The sequence below is a fragment of the Choloepus didactylus genome, chromosome 9, assembly GCF_015220235.1.
Source record: "Choloepus didactylus isolate mChoDid1 chromosome 9, mChoDid1.pri, whole genome shotgun sequence".
In the NCBI taxonomy this organism is placed as follows: Eukaryota; Metazoa; Chordata; class Mammalia; order Pilosa; family Megalonychidae; genus Choloepus; species Choloepus didactylus.
In genome coordinates, this window is record NC_051315.1 from 23,719,013 (window position 1) to 23,733,987 (window position 14,975).

Genomic DNA, 14,975 nt, shown 5'->3' on the forward strand with positions numbered 1-14,975 from the left:
TATTTATGATAATCATGTTTATTGTTATTGTTGATTTATACTTTGCGTTTGCTTTATCTGGTAATATATAAAGATATACTTTGAAATAGTCTTCTTCACTTAGAGTAAATTAGACCTTAAGCTCAGGTAAGTGGGGAAGATCACTGCTTCATTTATTTTTCTATAGGTATATACCTCCTGGAGCACAACAGCTTTTTTTTTTTCCTAGATACCACGTTTTTAAAATTCATTTATCAGTTGAGGGGCGTTTAGGTTGCTTTTTTAATTGTAGAATCATATATACATAGGAGTAATAACTTTCCAAGTGCAATTTAACAAGTAGTTAGAGGGCAAATTTCAAAGAATATTGTGGGTTACAGTTCCACAGTTTCAGTTATTTCCTCATTATGAAATATAGCATATACACACAGGTAATATCTTTCAAAGTATGATTTAACAAGTAGGTATACAGGAAATTTCCAAAGCTGTTACGAGTTACAGTACCTTAGTTTCAGTTATTTCCTTACTATGAAATTTAACATATATACAAAAAGGTATAGCTTTCAGATTACAATTTGAGAAATAGCTATAGAGCAAATTTCAAAGGATGCTATGTGTTACAGTTCCACCATTTCAGTTCTTTCCTTCTAGCTATTCTAGTATCCTAGCAACTAAGAAAAAGAAGATTATATAAAGATTCAGTATCCATAATCCTTTGTTTGACTCCATCTTGTCTGTTGCTCCCCTTCCTCTAGTTTAATCACTTTCCCAATCATCAGGGATGTCTAGGCAGTGATCACCCTAACTGTTCATGTTGAAAAGGGAGGTCAGCTTTATGAGCAAATGGGACACATCTAGTTGATGTTCTTGAAGAGGCTATTATGGCCTCTGGGTTTTGAGACTTAGCTGTCATAGGAGCACTCTAAAGGATTTAAGTTTCTGAAGAAAAAACTTAGTGATTGAAACTTTTATAGAGTCTCAGATAGGGATCCAGGTATTCTTTTTTTTTTTTTTTTTTTTACCTTATTTTTATTTTTATTTTTTTTTAATCTTCATTTTATTGAGATATATTCACATACCACGCAGTCATACAAAACAAATCGTACTTTCGATTGTTTACAGTACCATTACATAGTGATACATTCATCACCCAAATCAATCCCTGACACCTTCATTAGCACACACACAAAAATAACAAGAATAATAATTAGAGTGAAAAAGAGCAATTGAAGTAAAAAAGAACACTGGGTACCTTTGTCTGTTTGTTTCCTTCCCCTATTTTTCTACTCATCCATCCATAAACTAGACAAAGTGGAGTGTGGTCCTTATGGCTTTCCCAATCCCGTTGTCACCCCTCATAAGCTACATTTTTATACAACTGTCTTCGAGATTCATGGGTTCTGGGTTGTAGTTTGATAGTTTCAGGTATCCACCACCAGCTACCCCAATTCTTTAGAACCTAAAAAGGGTTGTCTAAAGTGTGCATAAGAGTGCCCACCAGAGTGACCTCTCGGCTCTTTTTGGAATCTCTCTGCCACTGAAGCTTATTTCATTTCCTTTCACATCCCCCTTTTGGTCAAGAAGATGTTCTCCGTCCCACGATGCCAGGTCTACATCCTTCCCCGGGAGTCGTATTCCACTTTGCCAGGGAGATTCACTCCCCTGGGTGTCTGATCCCACGTAGGGGGGAGGGCAGTGATTTCACCTTTCAAGTTGGCTTAGCTAGAGAGACAGGGCCACATCTGAACAACAAAGAGGCATTCGGGAGGAGGCTCTTAGGCACAACCATAGGGAGGCCTAGCCTCTCCTTTGCAGCAACCGTCTTCCCAAGGGTAAAACCTGTGGTAGAGGGCTCAACCCATCGAACCACCAGTCCCCTATGTCTGTGGTCATGTTAGCAACCATGGAGGTGGGGTAGGCGAATACCCCTGCATTCTCCACAGGCTCCTCAAGGGGGCACTACATCTTTTTTTTCCCTTGTTTTTCTTTCTTTCTTTTTTTTTTTTTTTTAACTTTCCCTTCTTTTTTAAATCAACTGTATGAAAAAAAAAGTTAAAAAGAAAACAAACATACAATAAAAGAACATTTCAAAGAGACCATAACAAGGGAGTAAGAAAAAGACAACTAACCTAAGATAACTGCTTAACTTCCAACATGTTCCTACTTTACCCCAAGAAAGTTACCTAATATAGCAACATTTCTGTGAACTTGCTCCTACTATATCCATCAGAAATTAACAGACCATAGTCATTCCTGGGCATCCCCAGAACGTTAAATAGCTTATCTGTTCTTCTTGGATTATTGTTCCCCCTTCCGTAATTGCTCTCTATTGCTAGTTCCCCTACATTCTACATTCTACATTATAAATCGTTTTACATTTTTCAAAGCTCACATAAGTGGTAGCATAAAATATTTCTCTTTTTGTGCCTGGCTTATTTCGCTCACCATTATGTCTTCGAGGTTCATCCATGTTGTCATATATTTCACGAGATTGTTCCTTCTTACTGCCGTGTAGTATTCCATCGTGTCTGTATACCACTTTTATTTATCCACTCATCTGTTGAAGGACATTTGGGTTGTTTCCATCTTTTGGCAATTGTGAATAATGCTGCTATGAACATTGGCGTGCAGATATCTGTTCGTGTCACTGCTTTCCGATCTTCCGGGTATATACCGAGAAGTGCAATCGCTGGATCGAATGGTAACTCTATATCTAGTTTTCTAAGGAACTGCCAGACTGACTTCCAGAGTGGCTGAACCATTATACAGTCCCACCAACAGTGAATAAGAGTTCCAGTTTCTCCACATCCCCTCCAGCATTTGTAGTTTCCTGTTTGTTTAATGGCAGCCATTCTAACCAGTGTTAGATGGTATCTCATTGTGGTCTTAATTTGCATCTCTCTAATAGCTAGTGAAGCTGAACATTTTTTCATGTGTTTCTTGGCCATTTGTATTTCCTCTTCAGAGAACTGTCTTTTCATATCTTGTGCCCATTTTATAATTGGGCCGACTGTACTATTGTCATTGAGTTGTAGGATTTCTTTATATATGCAAGATATCAGTCTTTTGTCAGATACATGGTTTCCAAAAATTTTTTCCCATTGAGTTGGCTGCCTCTTTACCTTTTTGAGAAATTCCTTTGAGGTGCAGAAACTTCTAAGCTTGATGAGTTCCCATTTATCTATTTTCTCTTTTGTTGCTTGTGCTTTGGGTGTAAAGTCTAGGAAGTGGCCGCCTAATACAAGGTCTTGAAGATGTTTTCCTACATTATCTTCTAGGAGTTTTATGGTACTTTCTTTTATATTGAGATCTTTGGTCCATTTTGAGTTAATTTTTGTGTAGGGTGTGAGGTAGGGGTCCTCTTTCATTCTTTTGGATATGGATATCCAACTCTCCCAGCCCCATTTGTTGAAAAGACCATTATGACTCAGTTCAGTGACTTAGAAAGATCAAAGATCAGTCGGCCATAGATCTGAGGGTCTATCTCCAAATTCTCAATTCGATTCCATTGATCTATATGTCTATCTTTGTGCCAGTACCATGCTGTTTTGGCAACTGTGGCTTTATAATAAGCTTCAAAGTCAGGGAGTGTAAGTCCTCCCACTTCGTTTTTCTTTTTTAGAGTGTCTTTAGCAATTTGAGGCATCTTCCCTTTCCAAATAAATTTGATAACTAGCTTTTCCAAGTCTGCAAAGTAGGTTGTTGGAATTTTGATTGGGATTGCGTTGAATCTGTAGATGAGTTTGGGTAGAATTGACATCTTAATGACATTTAGCCTTCCTATCCATGAACATGGAATATTTTTCCATCTTTTAAGGTCCCCTTCTATTTCTTTTAGTAGAGTTATGTAGTTTTCTTTGTATAGGTCTTTTACATCTTTGGTTAAGTTGATTCCTAGGTACTTGATTTTTTTAGTTGCTATTGAAAATGGTATCTTTTTCTTGAGTGTCTCTTCAGTTTGTTCATTTCTAGCATATAGAAACATTACTGACTTATGTGCATTAACCTTGTATCCCGCTACTTTGCTAAATTTGTTTATTAGCTCTAGTAGCTGTATCGTCGATTTCTCAGGGTTTTCCAGATATAAGATCATATCATCTGCAAACAATGACAGTTTTACTTCTTCTTTTCCAATTTGGATGGATGCCTTTTATTTCTTTGTCTTGCCGGATTGCCCTGGCTAGCACTTCCAGCACAATGTTGAATAACCGTGGTGACAGCGGGCATCCTTGTCTTGTTCCTGATCTTAGAGGGAAGGCTTTCAGTCTCTCACCATTGAGTACTATGCTGGCTGTGGGTTTTTCATATATGCTCTTTATCATGTTGAGGAAGTTTCCTTCAATTCCTACCTTTTGAAGTGTTTTTATCAAAAACGGATGTTGGATTTTGTCAAATGCTTTTTCAGCATCTATTGAGATGATCAATTGATTTTTCCCTTTTGACTTGTTAATGTGTTGTAATACATTGATTGATTTTCTTATGTTGAACCATCCTTGCATGCCTGGAATAAACCCTACTTGGTCATGGTGTATGATTTTTTTAATGTGTCTTTGGATTCGATTTGCAAGTATTTTGTTGAGGATTTTTGCATCTATATTCATTAGGGAGATTGGCCAGTAGTTTTCCTTTTTTGTAACATCTTTGCCTGGTTTTGGTATTAGATTGATGTTAGCTTCATAAAATGAGTTAGGTAGTGTTCCATTTTCTTCAATGTTTTGAAAGAGTTTGAGTAAGATTGGTGTCAGTTCTTTCTGGAAAGTTTGGTAGAATTCCCCTGTGAAGCCATCTGGCCCTGGGCATTTATTTGTGGGAAGATTTTTGATGACTGATTGGATCTCTTTGCTTGTGATGGGTTGGCTGAGGTCTTCTATTTCTTCTCTGGTTAGTCTAGGTTGTTCATATGTTTCCAGGAAATTGTCCATTTCCTCTACATTATCCAGTTTGTTGCCATACAGTTGTTCATAGTATCCTCTTATAATTTTTTTAATTTCTTCAGGATCTGCAGTTATGTCACCTTTTTCATTCATTATTTTGTTTATATGGGTCTTCTCTCTTTTTGATTTTGTCAGTCTAGCTAGGGGCTTGTCAATCTTGTTGATCTTCTCAAAGAACCAACTTTTGGTGATATTTATCCTCTCTATTGTTTTGTTGTTCTTTATGTCATTTATTTCTGCTTTAATCCTTGTTATTTCTTTTCTTGTACTTGGTTTAGGATTGGTTTGCTGTTCATTTTCTAGCTTCTTCAGTTGATCCATTAGTTCTTTGATTTTGGCTCTTTCTTCCTTTTTATTATATGCGTTTAGTGCTATAAATTTCCCCCTTAGCACTGCTTTTGCTGCATCCCATAGGTTTTGGTATGTTGTGTTCTCATTTTCCTTCGTCTCTATATATTTAGCAATTTCTCTTGCTATTTCTTCTTTAACCCACTGATTGTTTAGCAGTGTGTTGTTTAACCTCCAGGTATTTGTGAATTTTCTAAGTCTCTGATGGTTATTGACTTCTAATTGTATTCCATTGTGGTCAGAGAATGTGCTTTGAATAATTTCAATCTTTTTAAATTTATTGAGGCTTGTTTTATGTCCCAGCATATGATCTATTCTGGAGAAAATTCCATGAGCACTAGAAAAGTATGTGTATTCTGGTGATTTGGGATGTAATGTCCTGTATATGTCTGTTAAATCTAATTCATTTATCAGATTGTTTAGGTTTTCAATTTCCTTATTGGTCTTCTGTCTGGTTGATCTATCTATAGGAGAGAGTGATGTGTTGAAGTGTCCCACAATTATTGTGGAAACATCAATTGCTTCCTTTAGTTTTGCCAGTGTTTCTCTCATGTATTTTGTGGCACCTTGATTGGGTGCATAGACATTTACGATTGTTATTTCTTCTTGCTGAATTGCCCCTTTTATTAGTATGTAGTGGCCTTCTTTGTCTCTCAAAACATCCCTGCATTTGAAGTCTATTTTATCTGAGATTAATATTGCTACACCTGCTTTCTTTTGGCTGTAGCTTGCATGAAATATTTTTTTCCATCCTTTCACTTTCAGTTTCTTTGTGTCCCTGTGTCTAAGATGAGTCTCTTGTATGCAACATATTGATGGTTCATTTTTTTTGATCCATTCTGCGAATCTATATCTTTTAATTGGGGAGTTTAATCCATTTACATTCAACGTTATAACCATGAAGGCATTTCTTGCATCAGCCATCTTATCCTTTGGTTTATGTTTGTCGTATTTTTCCCCTCTGTCTATTAATATCCTTTATTGTACCCATACCGAATCTCTTTAGTACTGAACCTTTCTCCAAGTCTCTCTGTCCTTTCTTTGTTTCTCTGTCTGTAGGGCTCCCTTTAGTATCTCCAGTAGGGCAGGTCTCTTGTTAGCAAATTCTCTCAGCATTTGTTTGTCTGTGAAAAATTTAAGCTCTCCCTCAAATTTGAAGGAGAGCTTTGCTGGATAAAGTATTCTTGGCTGGAAATTTTTCTCACTCAGTATTTTAAATATATCGTGCCACTGCCTTCTTGCCTCCATGGTGGCTGCTGAGTAGTCACTACTTAGTCTTATGCTGTTTCCTTTGTATGTGGTGAATTGCTTTTCTCTTGCTGCTTTCAGAACTTGCTCCTTCTCTTCTGTGTTTGACAGTGTGATTAGTATATGTCTTGGAGTGGGTTTATTTGGATTTATTCTATTTGGAGTTCGCTGAGCATTTATGATTTGTGTATTTATGTTGTTTAGAAGATTTGGGAAGTTTTCCCCAACAGTTTCTTTGAATACTCTTCCTAGACCTTTACCCTTTTCTTCCCCTTCTGAGACACCAATGAGTCTTATATTTGGACGTTTCATATTATCTATCATATCCCTGAGGTCCATTTCGATTTTTTCAATTTTTTTCCCCATTCTTTCTTTTATGGTTTCATTTTCCCTTCTATCATCTTCCAGGTCACTGATTCGTTGTTCAACTTCCTCTAGTCTTGTACTGTGAGTGTCCAGAATCTTTTTAATTTGGTCAACAGTTTCTTTAATTTCCATAAGATCATCCATTTTTTTATTTAGTCTTGCAATGTCTTCTTTATGCTCTTCTAGGGTCTTCTTGATTTCCTTTGTCTCCCGTACTATGATCTCATTGTTCATCTTTAGTTCTTTGAGTAGCTGCTCTAGGTGCTGTGTCTCTTCGGATCTTTTGATTTGGGTGCTTGGGCTTGGGTTATCCATATCGTCTGGTTTTTTCATATGCTTTATAATTTTCTGTTGTTTTTGGCCTCGTGGCATTTGCTGAACTTGATAGGGTTCTTTTAGGATTTGTAGACCAATTGAAGTCCTTATCTCTAATTTATCAGATCTACAGCTTCGTGGAGTACACTTTCTCTAACTAACCAGCAGGTGGCGTCCACGAGCCACCTGTTCTCCACAAGCCAGTTCTCCCCTGCTTAGCCTTTTTGGTGAGTGGGGGAGTGAGTCTTGTGGGGTCCAATTGGTGTACCAAGCTTGCGTGTGTAGTTGGTGTTGCCTGCCCTGTATATGGGGCGTGTTTTTGGGCAGTCAGGGAGTGGGGGGTGGCTCTAAGAATCAAATCTCCCTGGTGATCCTAGAGTTTTAAAGCTGCTGCAATAGTCTAATCCTTCAGTTCAGTCCTGCCACAGTTTGTCTCTGCCACTGACCCACAAGTCCTTGGTATTGGCGTATGGCTCCTGAGACTTGCAAGTGGGCCCCTCTTCCAGGCCGTGCACCCTGGGTCCTCTGTTGAGGGATGACTGTGCTATGTCACAGGTGAGTGCCGTCCCCCCAGGGCAGTTCTGGGCTGCTGGGCTGTTTAGGGAGGCTCCCAGTCTGCTGAAATGATGGCTGAATGGGGCTTTGTTAATTCACACTGCTCTACCTTCCCAACTCTGGGACAATCAGCTGAGGTTGCAGGGAAGGCTAATGTCCACGCCCAGTTTTGTGGTGTGTGCCTGTTATTTGAAGCACTTCCGTCACACTGGGTTGTCTGGCGCAGTTCTGGGCTATGGGGCTGGCGATGGGCAGGAGTGTTTCCTGTCCACCAAGATGATGGCTATGAGCGGACACCCCCCTTTTCTTGGGAAGTTGGGGTGTTTAGTGAATTTTCTCAGCCACTGGATTATTGCGTTTTGTCTGAGAGCTCTCCTAGTTCTGCTCTTGACTTGACCTGCCCAAATTGTAAGTCTTTGAAGCTTTCTGTATTGGGCTTCTTAGAGTAATTGTTTTAGAAAAAGAAAAAAGGATTAAAAAAAAAAAAAAAAAAAAAGGGCCCTCCTCAGAGATCTAATGGGTTATTGAAATGCTAAGAGACAAAGCAATTAGGGCCATTAAGGAAAGGTCCACAGGGCAGAGAGATCAGCTTTTCTTCGGGATTTGCATATGCGCCTCAGGGCCTGAGCTCGGGCCTGGGCTCTGCCCTTCCCCTTTCTATGTTCACCAGAACTCCAAAAATCCTCCGCTTTTATTTTGGAGTTTTTCGTGTTGTTTTTTTTCTATGCCTGTCTCCTCTCTGCTGGGCTGGCTGCTCTCAGATTCTCTGGTGTCTGGTCTCTGTCTGTCTATGGTTGGAGTTTGGATCAGCAGAATGAGTTTCCGAGAAGGGCTGCCACTGCAGTTGTCCCTTCTCCTTCCCGGAGCTGACAGCCCCTCCTCCCACGGGACTGAGCCTGGCAGGGAGGGGAGCGGGTCCCCTGGCCACAAAAACTTACAGATTTCGCTGATCTCAGCAGTTCCACGTTTTCATGAGTGTTGTATGAAGTATGCCCAAAGTCAGATTGCTCTGTGGTGTCCAGTCCACGCAGTTCCTGGTTTTCTACCTACTTTCCTGGAGAAGTAACTAAAACATACAGCTCACCAGTCCGCCATCTTGCCCCGCCTCCCCAGGTATTCTTTAAGGTTTTCAGGACTACTGTTGATTTGGGCCTATCATATTGTGGTCATTTGGCATATCTAGGTGAAGCTTGCACAGGAGTAACCTCCAGGACAGCCTCTTAATTCTATTTGAGTCTCTTAGTCATTAAAACCTTATTTTGTTGTCTTTCTTTTCCTCTTTTGTTAAAAAAGGCATTCTCAATCCCTTGATGCCAGGGTCAAGGTCATTCCTGGAATCCATGTCCCAGGTCTCCAGGAATGCTCATTCATCTTGGGGGTCCTGTGCCATGTTGGGGGCAGGATGATGAATTTATTTGTGAAGTTAGGCTTAGATAGAGAAAGTCCACATTTGAGCAAGAGATTCTCTGGAGTTGACTCCTAGGCAGGCTTAGCCTACCCTTTACAACCATAAATTTCACCTGAGCGTGCCTCAACATTGAGGGCTTGACTTATAAAGTAGGGGGTCCTAAGTTCATATAGCATATGTTATGTCTATTTTAAACCATCCGTAGCTCACATTATCCTCACTTACTTGTACAATCCTCATCACTCTCCATTTTAAACAATTCTCATGACCCAAAACAGTTCTCATGACCCAAAACATGGGGCTGTTGTCAGCCCTTAATTATTTGTCCCTAGTATTTGTGTAATACTAGTATGGTATTCCTATTAATTATAGTCCCTAGTATGCAATATGTAGATTTTTCCCATATACCCTTCTGTTATCAACTCTCTGTGCTAGTGTCATACCTTAGAAGTATATCATGCAAGCACCTGTCTAAATTTGTGGTGCTGATCTCTGGGAAACATGCTTTAAACAATTCCTTTCAATCTGATTCCCCTTCAGTTCAACTCTGATACTTATAATCCCATTAATAATCGTCACCCCTATCCATTACCATACCTTTGAATTTATCATCATTAACATATCTGAACATATTACGTTATCATTCCCCCTCACTAGCTTTTGTCTCTCACTAGATTGCCAATATTCTGTATTATAAGATACTGAATTTACATTGTTCAAATGGTTCATAGAAGTGGTAAGATACAGTATCTCTCCATTTATATCTTGACTTATTTCATGTTGGCATGTTTCAGGACCTTGGTGTTTCTTACTGCTGCATGGTATTCCATCGTATATATTTACCACATTTTGTTTGTCTGTTGAAGGACACTTGGATTATTTCTATCTCTTGGCAATTGTGAACAATGCTGCTATGAATATTGGTGTACAAATCTCTGTTCGTTTCATTGCTTTCAAATGTTATGGGTATATACAGAAAAGTGGATCCGGGTCATAGGGTAATTCAATTTTTGAACATTTTCATTACCACACACACAAAAGCAGTAAGAATAAAAATTAAAGTGAAAAAGAACAATTAAAGTTAAAAAGAATGCTGAGTGTTTTTGTTTTTTTGTTGTTGTTTTTTGCCCCCGTTTTTCTATTCATCCATCCATACTGTGCCAGTTTGAATATATTGTGTCCCCCAAACGCCATTATCTTTGATGTAGTCTTGTGTGGGCAGATGTTATCAGTGTTGATTAGATTTGAGTGTTTCTTTGGAATACACCCCACCCAACTGTGGGTGATGACCGTGACTGGATAATTTCCATGGAGGTGTTGCTCCACCCATTCAGGGTGGGTCTAAGTTGATCAGTGAAGCCATATAAATGAACTGACATAACAGAAGGAACTCAGTGCAGCTGTGAGTGACATTTTGAAGAGGAGCAAACTTGCTAGAGAGGAATGTCCTGGGAGAAAGCCATTTTGAAACCAGAACTTTGGAGCAGATGCCAGCCATGTGCCTTCCCAGCTAACAGAGGTTTTCCGGATGCCATTGGCCATCCTCCAGTGAAGCATTAGCAAACTAGAACGCATACACTGGACAAAGGGGAATGCGATCCACATGGCTTTCCCAACCACACTGTCACCCCTCATAAGCTACATTGTTAGACAGTCGTCTTCAAGATTCAAGGGTTCTGGGTTGTAATTTGATAGTTTCAGGTATTTACTGCTAGCTATTCCAATTCATTAGAACCTAATAACGGTTATCTATATTGTGCATAAGAGTGCCCACTAGAGTGACCTCTCGGCTCCTTTTGGAATCTCTCAGCCACTGAAACTTATTTCATTTTGTTTCACACCACCCTTTTGGTCAAGAAGATCTTCTCCATCCCACGATGCCAGGTGCGGATTCATCCCCTAGAGTCATATCCAAGCATACAATTCAGTGTTTATAATTATATCCACAATGTTGTGCTGCCGTCACTATCCTTTACAAAACTTCTTCCATCACCCCAAACAGAAACTCTGTACCCAGTAATCAAAACCTTGCCATTTGCATTCTCCCCACCCCCGCCCCGATAATCTGTAATCTACTTTTTCTGTGAATTTGCATATTCTAATTATTTCATATGTGAGATTATACAGTATTTGTCTATTTGCTTATGGCTTATTTTACTCAACACGATGTCTTCAGGGTTCATGCATGTTATAGCATGTATCAGAGCTTCATTACTTTTTAGGGCTGAATAATACTCCATTGTTTATATATACCACATTTTGTTTATCCACTCACCATTCATGAACAGTTGGTTTGCTTCCACGTTTTGGCTATCATGAATAATGCTGCTATGAAAATTAGTGCACAGTTACCTGTTCATGCCCTGCTTTCCATTCTTTTGGCTATATTCTAGAAGTAGGATTGCATAGTTACATGGTAACTGTATACGTAATTTTCTGAGGAACCACCAGACTTCTCCACAGTGGCCGTACTGTGTTACATTCCCATGAATAATGAACAAGGGTTCTTATTTCTCTGCATTGTTATCAATACTTGGTATTTTTCTTTTTTCCCCCCCAAAATAACCATGCTAGTGGGTATTAAGTGTTACTTCATCTTGGTTTTTGTTTCCTGTCCCTAATGGATGATGATGTTGAACATTTTTTCATGTGCCTATTGGCCGTTTATATATCTTCTTTGGCAAAATGTCTGTTCAAGTACTTTGCCCATTTTAAAGTTGGGTTGTTTTTTGTTGTTGAGTTGTACAATTTCTTTATATATTCTGGATATTAATCCTATGTTTAATATATGGTTTACAAAGATTTCCTCCATTTCTGTAGGTTTTTAAAATTTCACTTTCTTAATAATATCCTTTGATGCAAAAAAGTTTCTAATTCTCATGTATCTGTTTTTTCTTTTGTTGCTCCTGCTTTCAGTATAAAGTCTAAGAATCTGTTGCCTTAAAACAAGGTCCTGGAGACATTTCCCTATGTTTTCCTCTAAGATTTTTTTGGTTTTTAGCTCTTATATGTAAGTTGATCCATTTGAGTTAATTTTTGTATATGGTGTGAGATACAGGTCCACCTTCCTTCTTTGGCTTGTGTATATCCAATTTTTCAAGCACCATTTGTAAAGAGACTATTTTTTCTTCTCTAGTTGAGTTGACTTGTCAAAAATAAGTTGACTGTAGATGTGAGGGTTCACTGCTGAACTCTCGAATCAGTTCCTTTTTTTTATGTCTGTCCTTGTATCAGAACCACACTGTTTTGATTACTGTAGCTTTGTAGTAAGTTTTGAAATCAAAAAGTGTGTCTTCCAACTTTGTTTTTCCTTTTCAAGATGGTTTTAGCTAATCAGGCTCCTTGTCTTTCCATGTGAATTTGATGATTGGTTTTTCCTGTCTGTGAAGAAGGCTGTTGGGATTTTGATTGGAATTGCATTGAAATCTGTGAGTTGCTTTGGGTAGTATTGACATTTTGATAATATTTATCTTACATTCCAGGAACATGGAATGTCTTTCCATTTATTCAGGTCTTTAATTTCTTTCAGTAATGTTTTGTAGTTTTCCACATGTAAGTCCTTTTCATCCTTGGTTAAATTTACTCCTACATTATTTTATTTTAGTTGCTATTGTAAGTGGAATTGTTTTCTTGATTTCCTCTAAGGATTGTTCATTGCGTGTTGATCTTGTATCCCTCCACTTTGCTGAATTTGTTTATTAGCTCTAGTAGCTTTCTTGTAGAGTCTTATGGATTTTCTGTACATAGAATCATGTCACTGTGAGTAGAGAAGGGTTTACTTCTTTCCAATTTGGATGCCTTTTTTTCTTGTCTCTCTTCTGTCTTCTGTCTTCTCCCTTTCCTTCCTTTCCTTACCCTAATTGCTATGGCTAGAAATTCCAGTACAGTTTTGAATAACAGTGGTGTGAGTGGGTATCCTTGTGTTGTTCCTGATCATAGGCAAAGCTTTCAGTCTTTCTGCATTAAGTAGAATGTTAGTTGTGGGGTTTTTTCATGTATACCTTTTATCATGTTTGAGGAAGTTCCTTTCTATTCCTATTTTTCTGAATGTTTTATCAAGAATGGGTGCTAGATTTTGTCAGATGCCTTTTCTGTATCAGTTGAGATGATAATGTGGTTTTATTTCCCTTCATTACATTAATTAATTTTCTTATGTTGAAATAGCCTTGCATTCCTAGGATAAATCCTACTTGGTTGTGGTGTATAATCCTTATAATGTGCTGTTAGATTTAGTTTGCTAGTTGAGGGTTTTTTGCATCGCATCTGTATTCATAAACAATACTGGTCTATAATTTTCTTTTCTTGGCATCTTTAACTAACTTTGGTATTAGTGTGATGCTGGCCTCATAGAATGAGTTCTGATGTATTCCTTCCTATTCAGTTTTTTTTGGAAGAGTTTGGGCAATATGGTGTGAACTCTTTTTGAAATGTTGGTAAAATTCACCCGTGAAGCCATCTGGTCTTGTACTTTATTGGGAGGTTTTGAATCCTGATTCAAGCTCTTTATTTGTTATTGGTATTGAGATCATCTGTTTCTTTTTGAGTCCATTTAGGTAATTTGTGTGTTCCTAGGGTATTTGTCCATTTCAACTAAGTTATCTAATTTATTTGTGTACAGTTGTTCTTAGTATCCTTTTTATTTTGGTGGAGCTGGTAGTAATGTCCCCCCTCTCATTTCTCATTTTAGTTATTTGCATCCTTTCCCCCACCCCCATTTTTTTGTTTGTTTGTTTGTTTTTTGTTTTATTGCCAGTGTAGCTAAAGGCTTGTCAATTTTACTGATCTTTTCAAAGAACCAACTTTTGGTTTTGTTGATTTTCTCCATTGTTCAACTGTTTTGTATTTCATTTATTTCCACTGTAATCTTTATTATTTCCTTCCTTCTGCTGACTTTGGGTTTTGTTTGCTCATCATCATCTTCTTCCTCTATGTGTGAGGTTAGGTCTCTGATTTGAGATTCTGCTTTTTTTTTATTGTGAGTATTTAAATCTGTACATTTCCTCTTTTGGGTACTGCCTTTACTGCATCCCATGAGTTTTTGGTATTTTGTGTTTTCATTTTCATTTGCCTCAAGATACTCCCTGTTTTCCTACATTTTATTTATTAAAGAAAGGTAGTTAATTTCTTACTGAACAAATGTTGGCTGCCAGTGGTCACCAGTACTTATCCAAGGGTTGCATTCATTGGTGTGCTGGTAAATGTTTGACAGCTCTCTGAAAAAAAGAAAGCCCTTTTTGTAGCATTTGCTAATTTCTAAGGTATAACTGTTCCCACTATGGCTTATATCAAGCCACTTAGATAACACCACTGAATGCAGAGTTTGGTAAGGATGTGCACCGTCAACTCTTGTGTGGTGGTGTAAGACAGCTTCAGAGCACTACTGATAGCATTTCCCTCATTTAATTTGTTAAAGTGATGGGTTTCTTAGATTGTTAACTTTTTTCCCTTTTCCCTCTTCCCTCAAATTTTGGAACTATCTGCCTATTTCTTGTTATTTGTGATTTCTCAAAGACATCAACCTTGATTCTGTGATCTTCAAGTTCTTTCACAATACAGTATTTGGTAGCCAATTATATAGGTTAGCACATGTATTTAAGGCTCTTAGGTGATCTCTGTCTGACATTTTTGGGCTTAAATTTCATCTCATTAATTATTCATTTTCTGTTCTTTGAAGCTTAAAAGTCAATGAGGAGGGTAGAACCCAAATAGATGAGGTATAATTCTGTTACTTTGACTATTATACCAGTTTCCAAAGAAGTGGGCATACTCGTACTTTGTTCATCATCTTATATTGGACTTAATGAATGCTTTTTGGTTGTTAT

The 14,975-nt window shown here is 38.1% G+C and overlaps 1 protein-coding gene across 1 annotated transcript in view; it reads left to right on the forward strand.

Annotated features, from left to right (window-relative positions):
- The window catches only part of UBXN4 (UBX domain protein 4), an 85,787-nt gene that overhangs the window by 21,688 nt on the left and 49,124 nt on the right, over positions 1 to 14,975 (forward strand). The gene's annotated exons all lie outside the window — the stretch shown is intronic.